General features: G+C 42.5%; 1 protein-coding gene and 1 long non-coding RNA gene across 4 annotated transcripts in view; one reads left to right on the top strand and one right to left on the bottom strand.

Moving 5' to 3' along the window:
* Positions 1 to 25,644, bottom strand: part of ZBTB8A (zinc finger and BTB domain containing 8A) — a 69,836-nt gene extending 44,192 nt beyond the window's left edge. Inside the window, exons 1-3 of one of the 3 annotated variants that reach the window (XM_086716336.1) lie at positions 25,561 to 25,644; positions 25,199 to 25,299; positions 11,751 to 11,854 (exon numbers count right to left, since the gene is read on the bottom strand). The gene's annotated coding sequence lies outside the window, so the exon portion shown is untranslated. Of the gene's footprint in view, positions 1 to 11,750; positions 11,855 to 25,198; positions 25,432 to 25,560 lie in introns of those variants that run through there. The other 2 variants (XM_086716337.1, XM_025912462.2) reach the window with 2 other exon arrangements.
* LOC147577902 (uncharacterized) overlaps positions 1 to 27,496 on the top strand; it is a 125,962-nt gene that overhangs the window by 31,237 nt on the left and 67,229 nt on the right. The gene's annotated exons all lie outside the window — the stretch shown is intronic.

Here is a 27,496-nt window from a genome sequence, read left to right as displayed (position 1 = left end):
TAGGGAACAGGGCAAAGATTTGTGCTCTCACCACTTCTATTCAACATTGACCTGGAGGTCTTGGTCAATGTAATAAGATGAAAAAGAAATAAAAGAAGATGAAAAGGAAGAAAAAAACTGTTAGTGTTTACTCACTGTACAAATGAGTAAATCCCAAGAGCAATAATGTACATAGAAAATCCCCAGAGATCTGGGGTGTCTGAGTGGCTCAGCTGAGCATCCAACTCTTGATTTCAGCTCAGGTCATGATCTCACTGTTCGTAAGTTCAAGACCCATGAGGGGTTCTGCACTGACAGCATGGGTCCTGTTTGGAATTCTCTCTCTCTCTGCCTCTCCCCTTCCCCTGCTTGTGCGCATGCACTCTCTCTCTCAAAATAAATAAAATAAACTTAAAAAAAAAAAAAAAGATCTACAAGAGTCTTCTAGAACTAACAACTAAATTTAACAAGGTCACTGGATATAAGGTCAACATATAAAAATCATTTCTACTTCTATAAGTTAGTAATGAACAATTAGAAACTGAAATTTAAAAAAACAATGCAGGGGCGCCTGGGTGGCGCAGTCGGTTAAGCGTCCGACTTCAACCAGGTCACGATCTCGCGGTCCGTGAGTTCGAGCCCCGCGTCAGGCTTTGGGCTGATGGCTCAGAGCCTGGAGCCTGTTTCCGATTCTGTGTCTCCCTCTCTCTCTGCCCCTCCCCCATTCATGCTCTGTCTCTCTCTGTCCCCAAAAAAATAAACGTTGAAAAAAATTTTTAAAAAAAAAATAAATAAATAAATAAATAAATAAACAATGCATTCATAAGAACATCAAAAACATGAAACACTTAGGAATCAATTTAATAAAATATATGCACACTGGAAATTACAAAATGGGTGAGAGAAATGTCAAAGATCTAAATGAATGGAGAGACAGGCTGTGCATATGAATTAGAAGACCAAAACATTAAATATGTCAATTTATTCAAATTAACCTATGGAATCAATGTAATCTCAATCAAAATCCAAAAAGGTTCTTTTTGTGGAAATTACCAAGCTCATTCTAAAACTAATAGAACATGAAATGGACCTAGAATAGCCAAAACAATGTTAAAAAGAGTGAAAGAGAACTTGCCTTACCACATTTTAAGATTTAATATAACTACCCTGTAGTTATATTAAAGAGAATTATATTAAATTTAATTAAGAAGACAGTGTAATATTAACATTAGGATACACACAAAGATCAATGGAATAGCATAGAGTACAGAAATATGCACACAAATATATTACCAATTAAGTTTTTTAGTCAAGTTCATTTTATCAAAAATTTTAAAAGGCACCACAATAATTCAATGAGGAAATAATACTTTCAAACAAATGGTGCCAGAATAGCTGAGTATACATTACAGGAAAAAATGAAACTTGACCCTTACTTAACACCAGACAAAATTTTTTTTAATGTTTATTTATTTTTGAGACAGAGTGCGAGCAGGGGAGGGGCAGAGAGAGAGAGAGGGAGACCCAGAATCCACAGCGGGCTCCAGGCTCTGAGCTGTCAGCACAGAGCCTGATGCAGGGCTTGAACCCAAGTCGGACACTTAACCGACGGAGCCAGCCAGGCGCTCCATAAATTTTAACTCAAAATGGATCACAAAACTAAATGTAAAGTTAAATTTCTAGAAGAAAACATAGGAGGAAAAGTTCAGGACCTTGGGGTAGGCAAAGATTTCTTAGCTCACAAAAAGCATGGGCCATAATGAAAAACTTGATGAATTCTGCTCTTTGAAAGTTACTATTAAGGAAATGAGAAGCCAAGCCAGGAATTAGGATAAAGTATTTGCAATACATATATCTGACAAAAGACATGTATCCAAAATATACAAAGACCTCAAAAAAAAAAAAAAAAAAAAAAGGTGGGGGGAGGCACCTGGGTGGCTCAGTCCATTGAGCTTCTGACTTTGGCTCAGGTCATGATCTCATGGTCTGTGAGTTCGAGCCCCGCGTAAGGCTCTGTGCTGACAGCTCAGAGCCTGGAGCCTGCTTCAGATTCTGTGTCTCCCTCTCTCTCTGACCCTCCCCTGTTCATGCTCTGTCTCTCTCTGTCTCAAAAATAAATAAACATTAAAAAAAAAAAAAAAGAACTCAGTAAGACAAACTACATACATTTCCTAAAAGAAGATATACAAATTAGTACATGAAAAGATGTTTAACATCACTCTTCATACAGGAAATGCAAATTAAAACCACAATTAAATATCATTATACACATACTACAATGGCTAAAACTAAAAAGATGGACAGTACCAAGTGTTGACAAGAATGTGGAGAAATTGGATCTCACCGCTGCCGGTGGGAATATGAAATGAGACAGTCACTGTTGGTTTTTGTTTTTTGTTTGTTTGTTTGTTTGTTTTAATTTTAGAGAGAGAGAGTATATGCACAAGTAGGGGAGAGGGGGAGAGGGAGAGAGAAAGAGAGAGAGAGAAACAGAATCCTAAGCAGGCTCCATACTCAGAGTGAACCCTGACTCGGGGCTCAATCCCACAGCTCTAGGGTCATAACCTGAGGCGAAATCAAGAGTCGGACACTCAACTGACTGAGCCACCCAGGCGCCTTGGGACAGTCACTTTGAAAAACTGCTTAGCAGTTCTAATAAAGTTATACCTACTTTTGAGCCAATGATTTCATTCTTAAGTATTTACCCACAAGAAATGAAAACATACATCCACAAAGAGACCTGTCCAAGAACTGTCATAGCAGCTTCATTCATACAAGTCCCCAAACTAGAAAGAAAACGTCCATCACTTGGTGAATAGCTAAATTGTGGTTCATCCGTACCATGGAATAGTACTGAGCAATAGAAAGGAACAAACCTCTGATACACACAATGGCATGAATGAATCTCAAAAGCATTAGCCTCAACAAAAGAAGCCAGACACAAAGGAGTACATATTGTGCAATTCCTGTTACATGAAAGTCTAGAACAGGCAAAACTAATCCAGAGTGACAGAATTAGGAGATTAATAGTTGTCTGGGGTTGGGAGTGAGACAGACAGGAGGGTTTAACTACAAAAAGGCATAAGGGGGGGTGGGGAAAGACATGAGGGAAATTTTGTGTGACAGAAATGTTCTTTCTCTATCTTACTTATGGGGACTGTTACACGTGAATGTATGTCAAAGCTCATTGAACTGTACCCTTCAAATGGGTGCATTTTATTGTATGTAAATTACACCTTAATAAAGTCAATTGAACACAAAATCCCAGAAACCAAAGAATTTGGTAAGATAACTAGTTATAAAATTAATACAGAAAAGTAAATAGCTAGTTTGCAGATACAATGGAAGATCCCTTTCACGAAAATAATTGAAACTAAATATTTTAATCAGAAGCATGCAGGAAGTTTTTCACAAAAATGGCAAAACCCTACCAAGGATTGTAAGTGAACACTTGAGTAAACAGACTACTGTATTCACTTCACTTCCTTGCTGGTCTCTGCTTTTTCCAAAGGGATCTACTCAAACCTAAGTCAGAGCGTAGCATTCTTCTACTCAAAACCTCCAAAGGCTTCTATCTTACTAGGAAAGGAATCCAAAATCTTTTACCCTGATCTAAAAGGGTTGCAAGATGTCTTTTCCTCCTACCTCCATCCCCACCCCCAGCACCAACCTCATTGGTTTTGATGTTTCCCAATGTGCCAGTTCACTTCTGGTGGCCCTTATCTCAGGAACACTCCTCACCTGGATCTTCACATAACTTGTTCCCCAACTTTATGCAAGTCTTTGCTTCAATGTCATGTTATCAGAGGTTATCTTAACAAGCCCATCTGCCATATGGGGAGGAGTTCTACTGTATCACTATAGCTCACCATAGCTCAGTGGCTGGTATCAGAGAAACTATGTCCTAGGAGGCATGGTTTAGAAACCAGGGGAAAGGATGCAAAGGGAACATGACGGCTGTCTTCCAATACTGAAGGCCAGTTATGTGGAAGAAGTAGAATTATTCTTTTAGTCGCTCCAATAGACAAGTCCTCTGGACCAATCGCTAGAATGCGCTCCCCTAAAGGGTGGAGACTCTGTTTTGTTCACCCGAGCATCCCTAGTACAGAGCATAATGTCTGGCACACAGGTGTTCAATCAGTGTTTATTGAGTGAACGTTCAGTGTGGTTCTGAAAGCCAAAGTGGACCAAGGATGGGACTAAAGGGAGCCAGAGTTTCGCTCAATGTGAAGAATAGCTTTTGAAAAATGAGAACTTCAGGGGCGCCTGGGTGGCGCAGTCGGTTAAGCGTCCGACTTCAGCCAGGTCACGATCTCGCGGTCCGTGAGTTCGAGCCCCGCGTCAGGCTCTGGGCTGATGGCTCAGAGCCTGGAGCCTGTTTCCGATTCTGTGTCTCCCTCTCTCTCTGCCCCTCCCCCGTTCATGCTCTGTCTCTCTCTGTCCCAAAAATAAATAAACGTTGAAAAAAAAAATTTTTTTTAAAAAAAAGAAAAATGAGAACTTCATGGGATTTGTTGAGCTCAGGTATCCTGATCTAGTGCCTTCATACCTATATGCCAGCAAACTGAGGTGTGGTTAAGTACTAAGCCAACGGTTATCATATTGCTTGTCTCAATCCATTAGTGGGTTTTGAAATCAATTTAGGATTTTAAAGAACACAGAGTAGAATTTAAAATATTAGGGCTTATTTCAAGTAGTAAGAATTCTTTCATGAGTTTTTTTGTTTCAGATAGAGAGAGAGAGTACTACGCAGAATCACAAATATGTGTGTACTGGGTCATGATGTAAAATACATTTCCTCCTGCGGGTTTGGTAAAACAAATAGAGAAGTAGTGGATTAAGCTGTTCAACAACAGAATTTGCCCCCTTGCAAAGTAATGAGTTCTATATTTCTGCTGTAGTGGAGGCTGAGTGTCCCTGATTTAGGATGAATGCACTTGGGGAGAGGTGACACTGCATAATTTCAGGAATTTATATTTTTTCTTTATATTTGTCCACATTTTCTGAAGTGATTATCTATGTTTTTTAAGGCAATTGCAAGTAGTTTTAAATAAAATATATATACAACATATTTGAAAACAGAAATTAGACATTTAAAGGAAATGAGATGATTTCTAGACACTTAAATTTAACAACATTCGTTCTGGAATCCAGGGCAAAAACAAACAACAGGGAAAACAAATGATTTATCTAGTGTTCACATCACCCCCCCAGTAAAAATGAGCATTTTTGTGCCACTGACTTCTAGGAGGAATTTGTCACATGAATCCTTATATAAGGACACTAAATGTCATCATAGAGAATATTTGGACTAATACAATAAACTTCCTAATTGGTCTCCTTGCCTTTTATCTTTCTCCCTTCAATCCACCCTGAAGTATGTTATCTTTCTGGATTCTGCTGCTTAAAATTCTTTAATAGCTCCTTCCTGCCTGCTGGATAAAATCCCTATTTCTATGAATGGATTTAATACTCTTTGGGACCCAGCTTCTGTCAATCTCGGCATGCTTATCTCCTACCACCGACCTCGCCTCCCATCCTTGAGCTACATGCCAATTCCCAGACACACAGTACCCTTCAGGCCGCCCAGCTTTTGTACATATTGTTCCTGTGCTACAATAAAACCATCCTTCTCAATCTGAGAAGCTCTCATTCCTCCTTCAGAGTCAGCTCAAACAGAGCCTCCCTTGGGGGCTTTCCTGGACTTCCCTGGGCTGATGTTAATTTCAACTTCCTCCACACTCCCTCCAATGTACCTTATACATGTACTTCGTGGCAAGTGCTGGATTGTATTGGTCTATCTTTTTTTTTTAATTTTTTTTTTTAACGTTTATTTATTTTTGAGACAGATAGAGACAGAGCATGAACAGGGGAGGGGCAGAGAGAGAGGGAGACACAGAATCTGAAACAGGCTCCAGGCTCTGAGCTGTCAGCACAGAGCCCGACACGGGGCTCGAACTCACGGGCCGTGAGATCATGACCTGAGCCGAAGTCGGATGCTTAACCAACCAAGCCACCCAGGCGCCCCTATTGGTCTATCTTAAGGTGCTTCCCTGCTACACTGTAACATCCATATGAGCAGAGATCATGTCTGTGTGTATGCCTGGCCTTAGTTTAATGTTTGTTATGTTGGAGGCATTTGATAAATATTCTCACCAGTGTCCTTACTGAACTAACAAAGATTCTTCACGCGACTTTCCCTATACGTTGCCTCCGAAGTCAAGGACATCTTATAATGAATTTAATGAAAACATTTCAATGCAAACTAAGCTAGTATGTTTTAGTACCTTGTTCTTTGGAATTTTATCTTGACATGGGGCTTAAGCTGATCAGCTATCGCCCTTTTTTGTGTCTCCACTGTATACTCTATATAACTTTGTTGTGACATCCATAACATGGATACACAGATGCTGCAGAGACCAGCAAGGAAGTTAATACAGTTAATACACTAATTTGTGTATCTGTCTTTCCCTGTAAACTCTTTGAAGCCAGGCAGAGTCATATTCATTTTCTTTTCTTTTTAATTTTTTTAAATGTTTATTTATTTTTGAGAGACAGAGCGTGAGTGGGTGAGGGGCAGAGAGAGACAGTGGGAGACCCAGAATCCAAAGCAGGCTCCAGGCTCTGAGCTGTCAGCACAGAGCCCCACACGAGGCTCAAACCCACAAGCTGTAAGACCATGACCTGAGCGGAAGTCAGACTCTCAACTGACCGAGCCACCCAGGTGCCCCCTCATTTTCTTTTTTTTTTTAAATCTCTATTTTATGGTACAGCATCTGGTCCATAATCTGTACTCAGTAAAACCTTGTGGTGATAAAATATATCTATCTGTTTCAGTCTAAAACCTAGCATCTGGATAGAACGTTCCAGTAAAGCCAGCAAAAGAACAAGGATACCCACTAATACCACTATTATTTAACACTGTTCTGAAGGTGTTAGCCAAGGCATTTAACTTGAGAAAGAAACTAGAGAAAGGACCACTGGCAAGTAGGAGGTAAAATTATCATTATTTGCAGATATTATTACTGTATACCTGGGAAATACAACAGTCTCAACTGCAAAATGATCAAAAACAAGTAGAAGGGAAAGAGATTATAAAATTAATATTAAAAATCACTAACTTTCATATATACAAAAAGACACCCACATTAGGTAAGAGATATCATGGAATAAACGACTCCCATTTACAATAGCATCAAAAATACGAAATACTAGGAATAAATTTAACAAGAAGTGCACAAGACTCATAATATGAAGAAAACACAGGGACACAAAAGAAGACTATCGAAAGCCAAGCCTTTCAAATTGGAAGATTCGACATGTTAAGATGTCAGTTCTTCCTAAGACATTTTGTAATAACATGAGCATCATAAAAACACCAGCAGGTTAGTTTGAGATCAATGCAAGTTGATGCTAAAGTTTTATGGAAAAATAAACACACAGGAATAGCTAGTTAAAATTCTGAAAAAAGAAGAACAAAGAGGGGGTGCCTGGGTGGCTCAGTTGGTTTAAGCATCCAACTTTAGCTCAGGTCATGATCTCACGGTTTGTGGATTCAAGCCCCGCATCAGGCTCTGTGCTGACAGCTCAGAACCTGGAGCCTGCTTCAGATTCTGTGTCTCCCTCTCTCTCTGCCCTTGCCCCACTCATGCTCTGTCTCTCTCTCAAAAATAAATAAACATTACAAAAAAAGAATAAAGAGAAGGAGTTAGCACCAACATCTATTCAATTATATTATACTTCCTCGGTAAAGAAAACTGTGGTGAGGGAGATAAAGCAAAAGACCAGTGGAGTATATTTGGAACTCCAGAGTGCCTGGCTGGCTCAGTAGGTGGAGTGTGACTCTGGATCTCGGGGCTGTGAGTTCGAGCCCCACATTGGGTGTGGAGATTATTAAAAGAATAAAATCTTTTTTTTTTTTTAATTTTTTTTTTAACGTTTATTTATTTTTGAGACAGAGAGAGACAGAGCATGAACAGGGGAAGGGCAGAGAGAGAGGGAGACACAGAATCTGAAACAGGCTCCAGGCTCTGAGCTGTCAGCACAGAGCCCGACGTGGGGCTCGAACTCACGGGCCGTGAGATCATGACCTGAGCCGAAGTCGGACGCTTAACCGACCAAGCCACCCAGGCGCCTCAAGAATAAAATCTTTAATGGGGCGCCTGGGTGGCGCAGTCGGTTAAGCGTCCGACTTCAGCCAGGTCACGATCTCGCGGTCCGTGAGTTCGAGCCCCGCGTCGGGCTCTGGGCTGACGGCTCAGAGCCTGGAGCCTGTTTCCAATTCTGTGTCTCCCTCTCTCTCTGCCCCTCCCCCGTTCATGCTCTGTCTCTCTCTGTCCCAAAAATAAATAAACGTTAAAAAAAAAAAAAAAATTAAAAAAAAAAAAAGAATAAAATCTTTAAAAATTAAAAAAATCCAGACATACACCCTACTTCAGGTGGGAATTTAATAGACAATAAGCCTGTCATAAAAAACAGCAATTTTGGGGCGCCTGGGTGGCGCAGTCGGTTAAGCCTCCGACTTCAGCTCAGGTCACGATCTCGCGGTCCGTGAGTTCGAGTCCCGCGTCAGGCTCTGGGCTGATGGCTCGGAGCCTGGAGCCTGTTTCCGATTCTGTGTCTCCCTCTCTCTCTGCCCCTCCCCCGTTCATGCTCTGTCTCTCTCTGTCCCAAAAATAAATAAAAAAACGTTGAAAAAAAAATTTAAAACTGAGCAATTTAATAAATGGCACTGGGGCAATTTTAGATTTCCAGAAAAAAAAATTAAAGTGGATTTACAATTCCCATCTCATACAAGGATAAGTTCCATATGGATCAAACATTTAAGTGTGAAAACAAAGCCATAAAAGTTCTAAGAGAAAATATGGAAGACTACACAGTGGGAAGGGCCTCTGACTCAAAATACAAAAGCCATAAACACTGATAAAAAAAAAAAATTTTTTTTAAGTTTTATTTATTTATTTTGAGAGACAGAGATAGCATGAGTGGGGGAGAGGTAAAGAGAGAGGAAGAGAGAGAATCTCAAGCAGGCTCTCCACTGTCAGCGCAGCGCCCAATGCAGGGCTCAAACCCATGAAACCACGAAATCATGACCTGAGCCGAAACTGAGAGTTGGACGCTTAATTGACTGAGCCACCCAGGTGTTCCCCCCGCCAAATTTTTTTTTTAAATAAAAGATTGATACATTTGATTACATAAAGATGAAACATGAATAGCAAAAAAAAAATAATAAAAAAATACCACAAGCAAAGGCATAAGGCATATGACAACATGGTAAAAGAGTCTATCAGAGAAAAGGGTCATCTCAATACACACCAAGCTTCTAAGAAATTGGCAAGTAAAAGAACAATAACCATGAGACAAAATGAGACAAAGGACAGTCCCCAGGAAAAGAAATATGAATGTCCCTTATCATATGAAAAGTATATTTAACCTTGGTCATAAAATATGAATGCACATTAAAACCACACTGATGTATCATTTTTTCCCCTCTCAAGGCAGCAATCCAATCCAAAAATGTGATAATATTTATAAAAATGTGGGAAAACAGGTACCCTCAATCATTACTGGTGGGAATGTAAATTAGTATGACCCCTTGGAGGTTAGTTTGGCAATAGCTCTCAAAATTACGAATGCGTATCTTTTCTGACCAAGCAATTTCACTTCTGGGGATTTATGCTACGGGGCCACTGGTACATAATCAGAAAGACACACGTATATGGTTATTCACTGAAGAACTAACTGTGACAGTGAAGGGTTAGAAAAATATCCATGAATAAGGGATAGCTATATGGAAAGATGGCTATGACACATAGTTAAGTTTTGTAAAAAGCATAGTTAAGTTATGTATATATGTATACATACACACACACACACACACACACACACACAGGAAAAAAATAAGCAGAGACTCTAAACAGATTAACAAGAAACGCAGAACAGTGGTTGCCAGTTGGAGTGGAAATGGGATCTGGGAGACAGGAAACAAGAATGGGAGGGAGATTTTATATGTAAGCTTTTAAATATTTTGAGGTTTGAGTATTAAAAATATATTCAAAAATAAAAAATTTTAAAGTCTGTCAAACATGGGTGAAATATTAAGCATGAGTCTTACATTTAGCCAGATCTAGGTTGTAATTCAAGATTAAGATATTTTGGAAGTTCTCAGAGTTAAGGATATTCTGTGTCTGTACTTAAGTCAAGATGCATGTGCTAAATGAACAAGCATGGAAAGTCAAGAGGCTGTATTTCTGGGGGAGAGAGAGAAAAAGAACCCAGCCATTTCCAAGTGAAAGAACAGCTACTTTATTGGCAACTGTGGATCTGGTTAATGGCTTGAACACCGTGATGATAGCAGGAATGGGAAGGAAGGAAAAGATGAAAAATTCTTCAATGGGAAATAAATCCACTGGTCTTGATGGCTGATTGAAAAATCCTACTACAAATGTTCACTGCAGCCACCCAGATATTTTGTAACTTATTCAATTTGCCAGATTGTACCAGAGGGTACCACAATTTGTCATTGGCTGTGGAAGGCTAGAAAGCTATAAAGAGAACGTGGGGATTCTTTTAATTTTTTTTTTTTAACGTTTATTTATTTTTGAGACAGAGAGAGACAGAGCATGAATGGGGGAGGGTCAGAGAGAGGGAGACACAGAATCTGAAACAGGCTCCAGGCTCTGAGCTGTCAGCACAGAGCCCGACGCGGGGCTCGAACTCACGGACCACGAGATCATGACCGGAGCCAAAGTCAGCTGCTTAACCAACTGAGCCACACAGGCGCCCCGAGAACGTGGGGATTCTTAAAGCCTGGGGGTTTGGTAGTATCACTAACAGAAATTAGGAAGTCAGGAAGAAGAACTTATTTACGGGAAAAGGAATGGCTTTGGTTTTAAGTTCATCATGTTTGAGGTGAATGGGAAATCGGGAAGCGACGGCCATGGGGCCACTGGAAATGCCGATCTGAAGCTCAGGGGGTAAGTCAGACTTGAAGACAGAGAAGTGGAAGATCTCGGCAAACAGGGATGGAGGGGCTCACAGGAAACATGGGCTGAGATGAGAGCCTGGAGGGCTGCCCTCATCTGTGGAGTAAGATGGGGAATCGAAGCCAGTGTCACAGAGAATTACAGGGGGAATCAGGACGGCATTGCAACCGTGAGCCAAGGTGTGGAGTTTCAAGAAGCAGTGAAGGGGTCAACCCAACGGGAAGTAAAAAGGGCCACAGACAATAATAGCAGAAGCACAATATATTGTCTTCTTTAATCCTCACACACAACAACCCATCAGGTAGGTGGTATTATTCTCCCCACAGAAAAGGGTATTAACCCAGACAGTGACTCCAAAGCTGCAGGATGTAATTTCTGAGCTATACTCCTGCCCAAGTGTCAGGGGAAGAGCTGAGAGATCTGACACTAGCTCTACTACTCAATTGGCTCTGTGTCTGTGGACTCACCTTCACCTTTCTAGGCTTCATTTCCTTCTCTGCAAATTGAGGGGATGGGCCTACATAATCTCCAGCTCTAATATAATATGAATCTTTGATTAAGGCAGAATGGAAGGTATACATACACAAGAGAGGCAATGGATTAAAAATTTAGCAATAAGTGAACAGGGAGACCCGGCCAAGAAAATCAGAATGCTGAATGTTTTATACAGTGACTTTTCAAGCAATAAATCCATCCTCTGACATATAAAATCTATAGTTACGAAATTCTACTTTCTGTCTATATATTTAAGTTAGATACAATATCAAGAATTAAAATTGTTCATACCTGCAAATTTATGAACGCTGCTCTTGAAACCCTGCTAAGTCAATTGAGTGGAGTAAAAAAGGGAAGGTTCCAAGTCAAAAACACTCTGTATATGAAGGTTTGTCCTGTAGAGAGAGCAAATAGCTATTTACAATGTACTTTTACATTATAAGAGACAGAAACATCTGCTAAGGTCCTTAAAAGATACTTATTGAAATAAATTACATGGCAGCCCTTATCAGGTATCACTTTTGAGCATGTAAAAATAGATAATCGGCACAGATGATTAATTAATGGAAATAAATAAATTTGTATTTCTAACGGAAACCTTAATATTCAAATCTGCAAGAAGAGAGCTCTGATATTAAAATGTATTATGGCAAATTGAAAGCAGACACACTTTTTAACTGTGACAATAAAATAAACTTCTTTAGACAACAGCTGTTCGAAGGCAGGCCAGCAGATGAGATACTAAAACAGCAACACATGTCTTATTACCCTTTGCCTCCAAGTGGCCTAATATGATTTGCAAGAAAACCAAACAGAAGAGCTTTAAAGATTCAACTTGAAAAACGCAACATTTCTGGAAAACTGTATGGTTGCGGGAAGTGGGGAAACAAAATATGTTCAGAAAGCCCTACTACAGTCACCAGATCTTTTATAACTTACTCAATTTGCCAGATTATACCAGAGTGTAACACAATTTTTTTTTCCTGCCCCTCAGGGTTCCCTGAGTGTACCGTAATTTGTAATATCAGTTGTAACAATGTTATAAAATGTTCAGTTTTTATTCTATTCCAAACCTTTTTCATTACCAAAAAAAAAAAATTTTTTTTTAATCGGTTTGATTATGTTTTTCATTGACCATGAAGTTTTGTTAATCAAAGAGAGTGTCAGGCTTGGTGTCCACAGGCAGTGGAAAATGAACTTGATGCTTTCTAAACCAATCAGTTAAGAATTCTTGCCAAAAAATTTTTGCCTAAAGTAATGGAATCACTTTTTAAGGTAATATCTTTTTTTTTTCTGATTATAAAGGTATTATATAATTACAGAAAATTTAGAAAATACAGGCCAGTAGAAAGAAGGAAACAAACTGAAATAATTTTTAAATGAGTATCCTGAAAACACCACCAGAGAAAGAAGAACCGTTCAAATATATTTAAATTAGTAAAGCGATTGCACGTCAACTACCCACTCATGAGGAGGTCTGAATTCTGGCAACTTAAACCATTCAAAACATTGCTGCCTCGAGGCTTACAAAAATCTTTGAGGAGAAAACTGTAGTTGGGGGAACAAAATTATTAATTTTTGAAAACAACTCCTTCCTACACTAAAAGCTCATCTATCACCCAGCCCAGTGAGCTAGGAGGACACTCAGTAAAGGGACTTCCTGTGAGAGCTTTACTATTTCAACAAAGGTACTTAACAGCACACGAACTAGTACTGGGTCTGTACGGTGGAAAGCAAAAGTTGATTCTGTAGCTTTTAAAGAGCGCTGATTTCCTTTTTTTCTCTTAAAAAAATTTTTTTTAGATTCTTTATGTATTTTTGAGAGACAGAGAGAGAGAGAGAGAGAGAGAGAGAAACAGCATGAGTGGAGGAAGGGCAGAAAGAGAGGGAGACACAGAATCGGAGGCAGGCTCCAGGCCCTGAGCTGACAGCACAGAGCCCGATGTGGGGCTTGAACTCACAAACCGTGGGATCACGACCTGAGCCGAGGTTGGACGCTTAACCGACTCAGCCACCCAGGCGCCCCAAAGAGCACTGATTTCTGAATATAGTCTGTGCCCGAAACAGTTTTTACATATGGATAAAATATCGTTTTTAGGGCTAACCACCACGTTCTACCCTAACAGATATATATATATATATATACATATGTATATGCCCAACATGGGGCTTGAACTCACAACCCTGATATCAAGAGTCACATGCTCTACCGACTGAGCCACCCAAATGCCCCTACCCTAGCAGATATTAGTTTGTGTATTAACCTTCAGCATCCTTTATTACTTCCTTTTGGTAAATGAAAAGTACATTTCCCAGACTCCTTTACAGTTGTTTCCCCATGTGAGATAGGGTCCATCCATCAGATGTTCTTCTACGAGATTTGGAAGGCAGAAATGAGGCGGGGACCATCTTTCTGCTGCTTAGGCATTAATGCTGGCAAGCACATTTATGGAAACACTGGATTTTCCTGCAGCAGCCTTCCAGTCTCCAGAGCGTCACTCATGGCTGTTTAGACATAAGTTGGGTGGAGACAACCGTCACCAGTTGGTGGGTGCTGAGGGGCAGTTTGGGGATAGCAATTTCTTGACCCTTGAACTGCAGCTAGCAATGTCATCTGGAACTTAGCAGTGCTGTGGCGGCCTCCTGATGCCCTCCCCTAAGGAACCTGGTTGGCAGTCTGGTTCTGGGAATGATTTCTGCAGGCCCAGCCTGGAGCCCATTCCTCCCGGCCTTTCCAGGGATTTTGTAAGCACTCAATTCCCTTTAGTAAACGAATTAAAACACTGGTGTGGTGTCTTTTTCCTGCAAAAGGGCCCAGATGGCATATTAGGACATCGCTTGCCTCAAAATTTAAGCAGAAGGGTGAGTAGTCTGTCTGTGAGCAGCAGTACTGGGTAGTGTGCTCAGGGGTACAGGCTCTGGAATCAGACCATCCAGGTGCAAATTCTGGCTCTGCCACACACAACTAGATAACACAGGAAGTTAACTTCCTAGAGCCTCAGTTTCTCATTCTATAAAATGGAATAATAATAATAATACCTTCTACAGTTACAGGACAGAGTAAATGAGAAGATCATCTAAGTAAAGTGCTTACAACAGTGCCTGGCTTATAACAAGCCCTTGGCAGATGTTAGCTATGATTATAGTAATAATAATAAAATCACTATTATTAATTACGCAGACCGCTTTAAAACACTTTTTTAACTGAGTTGAAAAAGTAAACAGTTTATAATTTTCCTACCATACATTTTCTTGTGGCCCGTAAAATGCTAACTTATACAAAGGTGGACACAGGAAAAAATGTGACTGAGTCCATCATATTTGTACCCAGAGAAAGTGATCTTCCCCAAACCCCAGGATACATGAAGATCGCAAAACTCCATTCTCACTGGGCAACTAGTTAAAGCTACTCTAACTAGCTGTTGTAGACCTCGCCCTAAGGAAGAGCTATTCTTTAAAAACAATTGTTGCCATTTTCCCTTTCAAATGTTACCTCATTAATTATGCTCTGGGAACCTGGGTGTTTGCTATTCAGATTTTCTTCGGCTTCAGTTACCAGATCATTGACAAACTAAGATATTTGAAGTTACACCGTGGTGATTTCATATACATATACACTGTGAAAGGATTCCCTCCATCTAGTTAATTAACAAATCTGTCACCTCACATATCTGTCATTGATTTTGGGGGGTGTTGGGGTTTGTTTTTGTTTTTGTTTTTGCTTTTTGGTGAGAACATTTAAGTTCTACTCTCAGAGCAAATTTCAATTAGGCAATACAGTGTTATCAAGTATAGTCACCACATTACACTACAGATCTTCAGACCTTATTCACCTTAGAGCTGAAAGTTCCTGCCCTCTTACCAACCTCTCCCTATCTCCTCCACCCTCCAGCCCCTCACAACCACTTTTCTAGTCCATTTGTACAAGTTTCACTTTTTTTTTTTTGAGATTCCACATTTAATTGATAACATGTAGGGGCGCCTGGATGGCTCAGTCGGTTGGGCATCTGACTTCAGCTCAGGTCATGATCTCATGGTCCATGAGTTCGAGCCCCGCATCGGCTCTCTGCTCAGAGCTCAGAGCCTAGAGCCTGCTTCCGATTCTGTGTCTCCCTCTCTCTGACCATCCCCCACTCACACTCTGTCTCACTGTCTCTCTCAAAAATAAATAAACATTAAAAAAAAAAAAAAAACACTTTAAGTGATAACATGGAGCATTAGTCTTTCTCTATCTGGCTTATTTTACTTACCATTAATGCCCTCTGGGTCCATCCATGCTGTTGCAAATGACAGGATTTCTTTCTTTTTCATGGCTGAATGTTATTCCATGTTACGTATCTGTATCAGTATCTATATCTATATCTACATTTATATCTCACATCTTCATACCCATACATTTGTTAACACTGAGCTTGTTTTGTCATTTAGATTTTTAAACTTATTACAGAGATTTCATGAGAATAGGATCTATACTCTCCATAAGATTTACAATCTGAAAGTTAAAATTTTAGTGTTTAGGGGCACCTGGGTGGCTCAGTCAGTGAAGCGTCTGACTTCGGCTTAGGTCATGATCTCGCAGTTCGTGGGTTCGAGCCCCACGTCAGGCTCTGTGCTCACAGCTCAGAGCCTGGAGCCTGTTTCGGATTCTGTGTCTCCCTCTCTCTACCCCTCGCCCACTCACACTGTCTCTCTCTCTCTCTCTCGAAAATAAACATTAAATTTTTTTTTTCTAATTTTAGTGTTTAGGCTTAGGATACTATTTTAATGTACATATTAAGAAAGTCTTAAAAAATAAAAAAAGGCCTTAGATAAAATTATGGCCTTGTTTGGTTTGCTAGTATCTTCTTTTTTTCAGAGAGAGAGAGAGAGAGAGTGTGTGCGAGTGGGGGAGAGGGGCAGAGAGAGAGAATCTTTTTTTTAACATATTTTTTTCAATGTTTATTTATTTTTGAGAGAGAGAGAGAGAGAGAGAGTGCAAGCAGGGCAGGGGCAGAGAGAGAGGGAGACACAGAAGCTGAAGCAGGCTCCAGGCTCTGAGCTGTCAGCACAGAGCCCCACGCGGGGCTCGAACTCACGGACTGTGAGATCATGACCTGAGCTGAAGTTGGATGCTTAACCGACTGAGTCCCCCAGGCGCCCCAAAAGATAATCTTAAGTAGGGCCCCATGCTTAGTGTGAAGCCCCACGCAGGGCTTGATGCAGTGCTCGATTCCACAACACCGCCAGGATCATGACCTGAGCCAAAATCAAGAGTCCCATGCTCAACTGACTGAACCACTCAGGCATCCCCCTCCCCACCGTTTTTTTTTTTTTTTTTTTTTTTGGTTTGCTGGTATCTTCTGTTGATGGAAACTACACTGTAGATGTAGATCTTGAAATAAAGCTTCTCCCAAATATCCTGGAACCATAAAAAACCCTATGTTGCGCCTTATCCAACAGAACCAGTGAGACAGAGGGAACTGAAGCAGACACAAAGGTATTTGCTGTACCCTCGATGGTTCAGATGCTGCTGAGATCCAAGGAAGGATTCAACAGCAGTGGAGACTTTCTGAAGGGTTAGGGGAAAAAAAAAAAAAAAAAAAAAAAAAAAAAAAAAATGGAAAGAGAGCAACTTCAACCTTTGATTGAATACTTTCACCCTGTTCTGAACTCCACATAGCTGTATATGCTTTCTTCTCTAATTTTCTTAAAGCAAAACTCTTTTATTCTATTTTTATGAGAAGGAAAGATCCTCAAACCGAAAGGATAAATGTATTTATTCAATACATATTTATTGAGCACCAACTCTTTGGCAGTCTCTCCCTGACTCTGGGAATACAAAGATGATGACACATCAAAGGTCAGTGCTCTGGAACACCACACTATCTATGGAGACAGAGAGTCAGAGAAAGAGAGAGACAGTGAGGAAGAAAGAAACTTTTTTTCATGTGTATTTATTTTTCAGAGAGACAGAGACAGAATGCGAGTGGCTTGGGGCAAAGAGAGAGGGAGGCACAGAATCTGAAGCAGGCTCCAGGCTCCGAGCTGTCCGCACAGAGCCCGACGCAGGGCTCGAACTCACAGACTGCGAGATTATGACCTGAGCCGAAGTTGGACGCTTAACTGACTGAGCCACCCAGGTGCCCCTTAAATTTTTTTTTTTTAATGTTTGTATTTATTTTTGAGACAGAGCAAGACAGAGCATTGAGCGGGGGAGGGGCAGAGAGAGAGGGAGACCCAGAATCCAAAGCAGGCTCCAGGCTCCCAGCTGTCAGCACAGAGCCAGACGCGGGGCTCTAACTCACAAGCTGTGAGATCATGACCTGAGCCAAAGTCAGACGCTCAACTGACTGAGCCACCCAGGCACCCCAAGAAAGAAACTTTTAAATAAAGTCACAACACAATGGAAAAAATACAGTAAAACCTTGGATTGCGAGTAACTTGTTCTGCCGGTGCTCTGCAAGACGAACAAACATTTCTAATAAATGTTAACTTGATAAGTGAGCAATGTCTTGCAATACAAGCAGTACCTGACGCTGAACATCTCATGATCACAACCGAATCAATGGTTCTCATCTCTCTCTTGCGCACTCTCTCTCTCTCTCACTGTGGGATTGTGGGTGATCATCTCCCATGCTCAGATGATTGGTCTCAGGCCGCAGTGTTTGACAGCAATCAGTGATTTTTCAGAACGTTGGGAGGTGTCCACAACAGGCACTCGTGTATTTTTTGTCACTTCAAAGCACCTATGGACAACAGTCCTCTGCTTTTCCATACAAAAGTAAGCTTAGGAATGCTTTGCTTCATTCTAGGTCAGGCTGCCTGCTGATATAGACCCTCTCCTCTGCTGCCTTATTGCCAGTTACATTAAATACAGTAGATGACAAGAGTTTATTAATACTGTACTGTAGTCAGCATCCGTGTGAGCGTATACAATGGCCCCCATGCAGAAGAAGGGTGAAAAGAAAGGCGGTGAGAAGAAGGAGGTGATTATGGTGGAAGTGAAGAAGGAAATCACTGAGAAGTACGAACGAGGTATGTGAGTGGCCAAAATTGCAAGATTTGATGCCTATGGCTGCATCTCCTCTGCAGAAGAGGAGGAGAAAAAGGAGGAGGAATCCCTCACTTCAAATGAGATTAGGGAGATGTGCAAAACGTGGGAAACGGTGCAAAATTTTGTAGGAAAGCACTACCTGAATAAGGCAGTAGCAGTGGCAGTGATGAATCCGTTTAAAGTCAACGCAATGTCACATTTCTGCGAAATCCTCAAACGGAGGCAAAAGCAAGTGTCACTGGATAGGTTCCTTGTTAAAGGTGCGTGAAAAGAAAAAGATTCCATTGAGCCAATAGATAGCAGTGATTCCGTCAGTGATAGTGAAAGTCGTCCTCCACAATAACCCTCCTCTCTCTTGTCTCTCTCACACCAGCCCTGAAGGTTTTCAGAGGTAAGTGCAGGTTAATTTGTTTATTTTTCTGTATATTTTGTACTTTCTTCTTTATTATTTGGAGGAGGAGTAAAAGTTCATTCATGAAAAAGAGGACACAAAGGACATTCCAGATACAGCACCAAGGGCAAAGGCACAGGCAGGTATTCAACAGCATGCCTTCTTCGGGGATGATAAGAATGTTGCTGTGGCTACAAACTTAAGGCCTGTGGAGGGATAGTGGAAGATAAAAAGAGAAAAGCATGTAAGCAACAGATCCTGAAGCGCCTCCACTTTTGCAGGTTCGGGGCACTTTTGAAGGATTTTAAGAAGAGTGACATGATTATAGGCCTACCAGTGACTGTGTGACTTAGTCAAGCTACTTTACACATCAGTTTCTTCTTTGTAAAATGAGGATATTGACTGTTAAGAGGCTCTAAGGAAGTCTGTTAAGAGGATTAAATAAGATAATAGCTAAGATAAATAAGATTCATAGAATAAGAAATCAATTAAGACAAATAGTAACAAGCACATAAAGATATGTTTAACATCATTGGCCATTAGGGAAATGCAAATCAAAATCACAGTGAGATACCACTTCACATCCACTAGGATCGCTACAATACACACACACACACACACACACACACACACACACACACGTGTTGGCCAGGATGTGGAGAAATCAGAACCTTCAGACACTAATGTGGGAATGTGAAATCATGCAGCCATTTTGGAAAGCAGTCTGGCAGTTCCTCAAATGATGAAACATAGGGTTACCATGGGACCCTGCAATCCCACGCCTAGGTATGTACCCGAGAGAAATAAAAACATATGTCCCCACAGAAATCTGTACACAAATGTTTATAGCAGCATTATTCAGAATAGCTACAAGGTGGAAACCCAAATGTCCACCAAGGGGAAAATGGAATATGCATACAATGGAATGTTATTCAGCCTTAACGAGGTTTGGAGTATGGGTACATGCTTCCAATAGGGATGAACCTTGAAAACATGGGGTGCCTGGGTGGCTCAGTTGGTTAAGCCTCCGACTTCAGCTCAGGTCATGATCTCACGCTCTGTGGGTTAGTCCTGCATAAGGCTCTGTGCTGACAGCTTGGAGCCTGGAGCCTGCTTTGAATTGTGTCTCCCTCTCTCTCTGCCCCACCCCCGCTCACATTCTGGCTCTCTATCAAAAATAAATAAACATGAATGAATGAATGAATGAATGAATGAATAAGGGGTGCCTGGGGGGCTCTGTCAGTTGAGCATCCCACTTCAGCTAAGGTCATGATCTCATAGTTCTCGTGGAACCAGGCCTTGGGCTCTGTGCTGATGACTCAGAGCCTGGAGCCTGTCTCAGGTTGTCTCCCTCCCTCCCTCCCTCTCTCTCTCTCTCTCTGTCCCTCCCCCCACTCATGCTCTCTCTCTCTCTCTCTCTCTCTCTCTCTCAAAAATAAATATAAAAAAAAAAGAAAACATTATGCTAAATTAAAGAAGCCAATCACAAAAGACCACCTTCTATAGGATTCAATTCCTATGCAAGTCCAGAATGGGAAGATCTAGAAGACAGAGAGTAGATAAGTGGTTGCCTGGGGCTAGGAGGAAGGGTTGTGGGGAGGGGGATGGGCTGAGTGGCCTTAGAGCTAAAGGGTAGAGGGTTTCCTTCTGAGGTGAAGAAAATGTTCTAAAATAGACCGTGGTGGCAGTTGTACATATCTATGAACAGACGAAAAATCGTTGAATTTTACCCTTTAAATAGGTGAATTTTATGGTATACAAATTGAATTTCAATAAAGCTATATTTAAAAATTACTTAATCCAATGACTCCACTCCTAGATATACACCCAAGATAAATACAAACATTTGTCCTCAAAAAAGCTTGTACACAGATGTTCACAGAGGCATTATTCATAATAGCTCATAGAAACAACTCATATGTCCATCAGCTGGTGAATGGATAAGCAGAACGGTCACATCCATACAATAGAACATTATTAAGCCAAGAAAAAGAACAGAAGTACTGATACTTGCTACAACATCGGTGAACCTTAAAACCCTCTAGCCAAGTGAAAGGAGCTAGTCACAAAAGACCATATATTTTATGATTGTATTTAAATGAAATGTCCAGGGGAGCCTGGGTGGCTCTATCAGCTATCCTTCGGCTGGGGTCATGATCTTGCAGTCTGAGATTGAGCCCCATGTCAGGCTCTGGGCTGACAGCTCAGAGCCTGGAACCTGCTTCGGATTCTCTATCTCCCTCTCTCTGCCCCTCCCTCTCTCCCTCTCTCTCTCTCTCAAAAATAAATAAACGTTAAAAAAAATTTAATAAATGAAACGTCCAGAATGGGCGGATAGGGACAGGCCAGGTTAGTGGTTGTCACAGGACTAGGGAGATACAGCAATGGAGAGTGATGGTTAATGGGTATGAGGTTTCTTTATATTATGGTGAAAATGTTCTGGAATTTGAGGGTGGCAACGGTTGTGCAACTCTATGAATACACTACAAACCGCTGAATTACATACACTTTAAAGGGTGAATTTTATGACCTGTAAGTTATACTTCAATAAAAATAGCTTGCGAGAGAGAGAGACAGAGATAGAGAGAGAGAGAGACTCAAGCAGGCTCTTGAGAGAGAGAGAGACAGAGAGAGAAAGAGTGAGCACAAGCAGGGGAGAGGGGCAGAGGAAGAGAGGGAATGAGGGAGGGAGGGAGGGAGGGGGGAGAGAGAGAGAGAGAGAGAGAGAGAGAGACTCAAGCAGGTTCCACGCTCAGCGCAGAGCCCAACTTGGGACTCAACCCAAGGGCTCAATCCCACTACCCTGGGATCATGACCTGAGCCAAAAGCAAGAGTCTGACGCTCAACTGACTCAGACACCCAGGCACCCCCAAATGGCTAATATTTGAATGTTTACTTGGCACTGTGCTAAACACTATACACTTATTGCAGTCCTCACAACAGCCTCAAGCTGTGATCCATGATGCACACTGTATAAAGAAACTGAGGCATGCGGAAAATTTTTAAAAACTTCCAAGATTGCACAGGATCAAGTGAACAGAGACTGGAATTCTGGCTGACTGACCCTAAACCAACAACCCTGAGTTTTGCACTCTTCTGTCCAGGGAGTATGCACAAGACCCAGCCTGCAGCTGGGGCTCAATAAATATCAGGTATTATTGTTACAATGATTCCATTTGTATTACCAGAAGAAAACTTGAGAGGGCATGGAAGAGAAAAGGTGGGAGAGGCAGGCCCAGGGAGACCAACCAATTTAAAAGCTTAACGCAATGGTCAAAGCAAGACATGGTAAAGGGGACTACACTAAGACAGGCAGTAGAGACATAGGCAGGAGCAAAAACAGCAACTTTTACAGGACAATAGGAATTGTCCTATAAATTGGGTTCAGTTACGACTTGGTAATATTTACATCCACAGGACATTAACATAACCTACATTCATAACTGTACTCACATCATTAAGAAAGCTTTAAGTTACTTTCAAAATATGTGATTCAGTCATGGAAATGGGTAATATGTTTCAAATTTTCTTCTCTTGGTAGATTGACCCTATAAATTGAAACAGCAAATTACATTAATTCATGTGGGACATCCAAAATTCAACTGGAAATATTTTAGATATCTATAAAAGAGATAGAGTTAAATATCATAAAATCCTAAGAATATTAAAGAAATCTAGATTCTCATTCAGTTGAAAGATCTTTAAACAGGTGAATGGAAAAGTCAATTACATGTTTTAAGAACCAAAGTTCAAATGTCCTTGGAATAGAAGGAAAAAAACACATATTTTATGATTGAAGATTTAGGTAACAAGTAGTGTATTAAGACTGTGGGCTAGAAGACCATCTCTTTTAAGATATATAATCATTAATCTAGAATTGAGTGTGTCCATCAGGGTCACCAAAATAAATCTCATTAGCCTCCCTAGCAAAAATTCCTGAGTCAAAGAATTTGGGCTAACTAGCACGGTAATTGTATTCTTTGGTGAATGAACATCTTTTAACCCTGGTAAGATTTAGAATGAAGTATTAAAATGTTTAAGAAAATCAAAACCATAGCTGGAAAAGTCTCATTGAGAAGTTGGCATTTAAGTCCAAAGGAGGTGAGATAGTCATGTGGTATCTAAGGGAAGAGTGTTCAGGCAGATGAAGGGCGAAGGCTCTAAGAAGGAGCAGGCAAGGAGGACTGGAGGAACATTAAGGAGGGCTGGAGAGAGCAATGAGAAATGGAGCCAGAAAGGAAGGGGAGATGGTGCGGCCAGAAAGACATCACGGGACCAATTTCTACAAGGCCTTGGCTTTTACTATGAGTAAGATGGGGAACCACTGAAAATGGGGAGGCACTGACCAATTCTGAACAAAGAAGTGACAAAAACTTCCCTCGAGAGGATCAGAAACTTACACCAAATCCTTTAAATATAAACATATAATTATATCACTGAAAGGGCTAAACCTATTAAACAGAAACCCAGTTTTATTATAGGAAATAAGACTGAAATTATATAGGATGAATCAAGTATCAAGGGGTCAGAAATTTACATGACCTGGAAAGAGCCCAGGTTTTCAGGATGCCTTCTGCTGACATCTTAGAGTCTAACCTACCCATGCCTATTTGCCCAAGGGCTGGGGGTTAGATTCTCCCTTCCCATTTACCACTGGTGTGGCCAGGGAGATTCCCAGAAATAGATACCTGATCACCGGTTATCAGTGAAGAACTCTTGCTTCAGGGGTTCCACAAACCCACCCATATTTGCAGCTTGGGGAAGATAACCCTAGAGAGGAAGTTTGAGCCTTGGTTCTTCTGCTGAGGATTTTGGAGGTTTTTTTTTCTGATAAAGATCAATTAAGGTTTTTAGAGCAGGAAAGCAAAGTGACTGACTTGCTTTCCAGAAGACTCTGGAGGTGCCTTTAGGAGGGAATGAAGAACAAGAACAGGAGGCAAGGGTGTTGGGAGGCTGCCATCGTTCACCTTCTGGTTTAACGGTTACATTCTGCACATAACGCATTTCCTCATCTGGAAAGTATAATAACCATCGACCTAACTGGGTTGCTGTTTTATGTGAAATTAAGTGAAATAATTCATATAGGTGAAGGCACTCCATTTACTAAAGTTCCACAAATAGAAACGTTTATTGAGAACAGAATACTGACGTGTGTAGTTAGAAGCCCACTAGGTGGGAATCTACTGCTTCCAAAGACATCTTAAATGAAAACTAACACAAAATGTTACATATCGATTATATCTTTTTTTTTTTTTTTAAGAGAGAACGAAAACCTAACACTTCTTGGACAGATGTGGAGTCTGCCTAGGAGCACAATCAATGCTAAACAAGCGCATTTTAAGGGGAAGGGGCCAAACCGCTAACTTACAAAAGAGGCAGTCTGCACATGGGTAGAAGGTGCGTTTGTGCGGTTCCGTCATAAGCCAATAATTATGGCTCAATATGTGTTAGGTGTAGCAAGTCTGCCTTCGGTTCTGAGCCCGGATCTGTTGCATCACGACATAAAACCAAAGGATGGAAGCTGGAGGAGAAACTCGGACTACTGCCTAGGGAGCCACCTTCCCAAGGAAGCGCCCGGGACGCGGGGGAGCAGCTCCGGGACCCCGGCCCGCCCGCCCCCCGCCGCCCCATTGGGCGGACCGCCCGTCACTCGCCCCGCAGCCAGAGTCCGGCCGGCCGCCGACCCTCCGGGAGTCCGCGGCGCCCGACGGCTCCACACACGCCGGGCACCGTCCCCGCGCCGCCTTCCCGCCGCCGCCGCCGCCGCCGCCGCCGCCAGGAGGCTCCGCGCGCCTTCCCGCCTTTCCCCGCGCCGCGGTCGGGCCGGGCCCGGGCGGGCGGGCGGCGCGGCGGGCGCGGGCGGCGACGGCGCGGCCATTGTCCCGCAGCCCCTCCCGGGCGCGCAGGAGGGGCTGGCCGGGCGGGGCGGCCGGGCGGCCGCGGAGAAGGGCGGCCTCGGGGTCCCGAGCCGGTGCGCCCCGGCGCCGCCCGCCTCTCCTCGCGGGCCGCCGTCCCGAGGCCGGGGGTCCCCGCCGCCAGCCGCCCGCGCCGCCTTTGTGACCGTCCCCAGCCCCTCGGAACCGGCGCGCCGCCGCCGCCGCCGCCGCCGCCGCCGCCGCTGCGCCCGGGGCTGCAAATGGCGCCCGCCCGCCTCTGCGCCTCCCGCCGCTCTCCCGGCCCGGGGACGTCTGGGGGCGCCGCGCCCGGGCCGCATCCCGCCGCCGCCCGCCCTCCGCCCGCAGCGAGGCTCGCGGCCCGTCCCGGCAGCCCCGACGCCCCGCCCGCCCTCCGCCCGCGCCGCGCGCAGCCACTTACCGCGGGCCGCGGCGCACCGGCGGGTCGCGCGCGCGGGCTCGGGGAGGATTCCTGGTCTTCGGCAGGGGAAATACCCACTTTCGAAGCCGCTCCTTTGCGCCCTAAAACAAGTAGCCCCAACGTGAGAGAAACAAAAGGTATTTGCTGACGTGGGCGTTGGACAGAAACGCCCGAGGGCTGGGGACACAATTAAAGGGGCAACGCACAGATTTCAGGCACCAACCAGCAGCTTCGCCCACTCCCCCTGCCCTAGCCTACACCCCGCTGCACCCTCCAGAGGCTCTGGGGTGCCCAGGTTCCCTGGCAGTTGACTACAGAACCATTATTTAGGCAGGAGCTTAAATTTTTAAATTGTACTTTACGTTGAGAAAGGCGCCTCCGGAGGGCAGAAGGGCTGGATTTCTAGGATCTGGAGAATTTGGTTTAGGAAAGAGGGAGGGATTTAGGCGTGCCCACAATTACTGTATAAGTACATGTGACATTATTGTACTTAAGTTTAGCAACGTCAAATATAAGCGATTTCCACGGAATTTTACCCTTTATTGAGGCACTCGTTTGGGTCGGGGATAACCTTTTCTAAACCTCTACAGGTCGCAAGCATTTTATTTGAAGAGGAAAACCCAGAGAGTCTGAGATATGAGAAAATCTCTCTTAAGTTCAGAGAAAATATAAAAGTAGTAAAAATAGCAGGTTTTGTGTTTTCCAATACAAAGATTCATTGGACATCAAGACTTTCCGAGGACGTATTTATGACCCTAAGTACAAACAGGTTAAATATTTGCTAAAAATCTTAAATCACTGAATTTTCACTGCAACTGCAGAAATATGATTTCTGCAGAAACATGAATTCTGTAGATTAGTTTCTAGTTCCTTATGCTGGGTCAGGTACTGAAAAGCACCATGATGTAATAAAACTGGGGGGGAAATGTCAAAACCTTTAGTTTTTCGATGGCTTCCTCTCCTAAGTGATAGTCATATCAGGCAAAGTTTATTGCCTTGGTTCCAACAACAATTAGCTATGCATTTTGAAGATCATATGTTCTATGAGAGGGATACAGAATATCCACAACCAACTCTTAACGTCACTAACCTATTACTCTAGAGGTGTTTTGCTATTTAGCTGCCTATCCTCACATTCTGAACAGGTAAACGGAAACATGTTCAAAAAGGAGGGTTGAATGTACTCAAAGTACTCTGCAAGCATCCCCATTGAGAACTCGCCAAGAAAGACCTGGGCGTTTTTATAGCAAAAGGTTTTATTTCAGCCTTCATTCATTAAAACATGCAAAGGCATTCTACAAACTTGTTCCTCAAGAGAGCACGTCAGGTGGGTGATAAACTCTTTGTTCCAAGGAAGAAGTAATGGGAATTTTTTTCCCCTCACCTTCTTTCCCCCTCCTAGCTTCTGAAACTTGTTTATATATTTGGAGAATTCCTTACGTTATGATTAATTGGTGAGAGGTAGATTCTGCCTTCTGCAATAGAATCTGGAAGTGCCAGTGTCTTGCTCTCCCAGAATCCCTGCAGCTAGGACAATGCCCATGGACTACACTTTGATAATCAGATGCATGCACCAGGGACTTTGAAGAGGGAGCTATGACACCAAGAAGCAGGAACCTCAAAGAAGCTTTCCGTGCAGTGGTAACAGCTACAGCAAGGTAGTATCTCCAGGTGTTGTCGTGGCAGGACTGTTAGTGGCAGCATCCACATTATCCAAGGTTAGTGCTCTCAGTGGTGCCAGCTTCCATGTCTCTGCTTGCTGAGAGCAGTTGTTGGTATCCTCACCAGGCCAGCCCTGTGGTATGATTTGGCTATTGTCTCTGCCTGCTTAGTGTAGACTCCAGCCCCTGTGCTCTGCTCTGCCTGGAACTCTGGGAACTTTTAATCCATTCATTTCTGCTTAAATCAGCCAAGGCCAGTCTGTGTGCAACTAAGAACCCTGACTGGTACAAAATGTTAAGAAGGCATCTGGACATAGGGCATAGAGCTTACTAGATACAATAGTTAGGGATAAAGTGTTGTCACTGATGTCACACGGATGGGAATTAGAACCATGGATCTGGATAGAGAGAGAATACAAAGTGAGAAGAGAAGAAGAAGACTTAGAACCAACCTGCAGCCGCTTCATCACCCAATGGCTGGTTAGAGGAAGATGAAATTGCAAACGACACCAAGAAGCAACTAGAAAGGAAGGAAAAGGCCTGGGATAGCGTGGTGTCATAGAAACTAGGAGAGGAGTAACTCAAAAATGAAGAACTAAACAATAGTGTTAAATACTTCTCTTAGCAGTCTAAGAGA

The sequence above is a fragment of the Puma concolor genome, chromosome C1 (assembly GCF_028749965.1).
Source record: "Puma concolor isolate L17-30 chromosome C1, mPumCon1.1.hap2, whole genome shotgun sequence".
Taxonomy (NCBI): Eukaryota; Metazoa; Chordata; class Mammalia; order Carnivora; family Felidae; genus Puma; species Puma concolor.
This window is presented reverse-complemented; position numbering and strand designations above follow the sequence as displayed.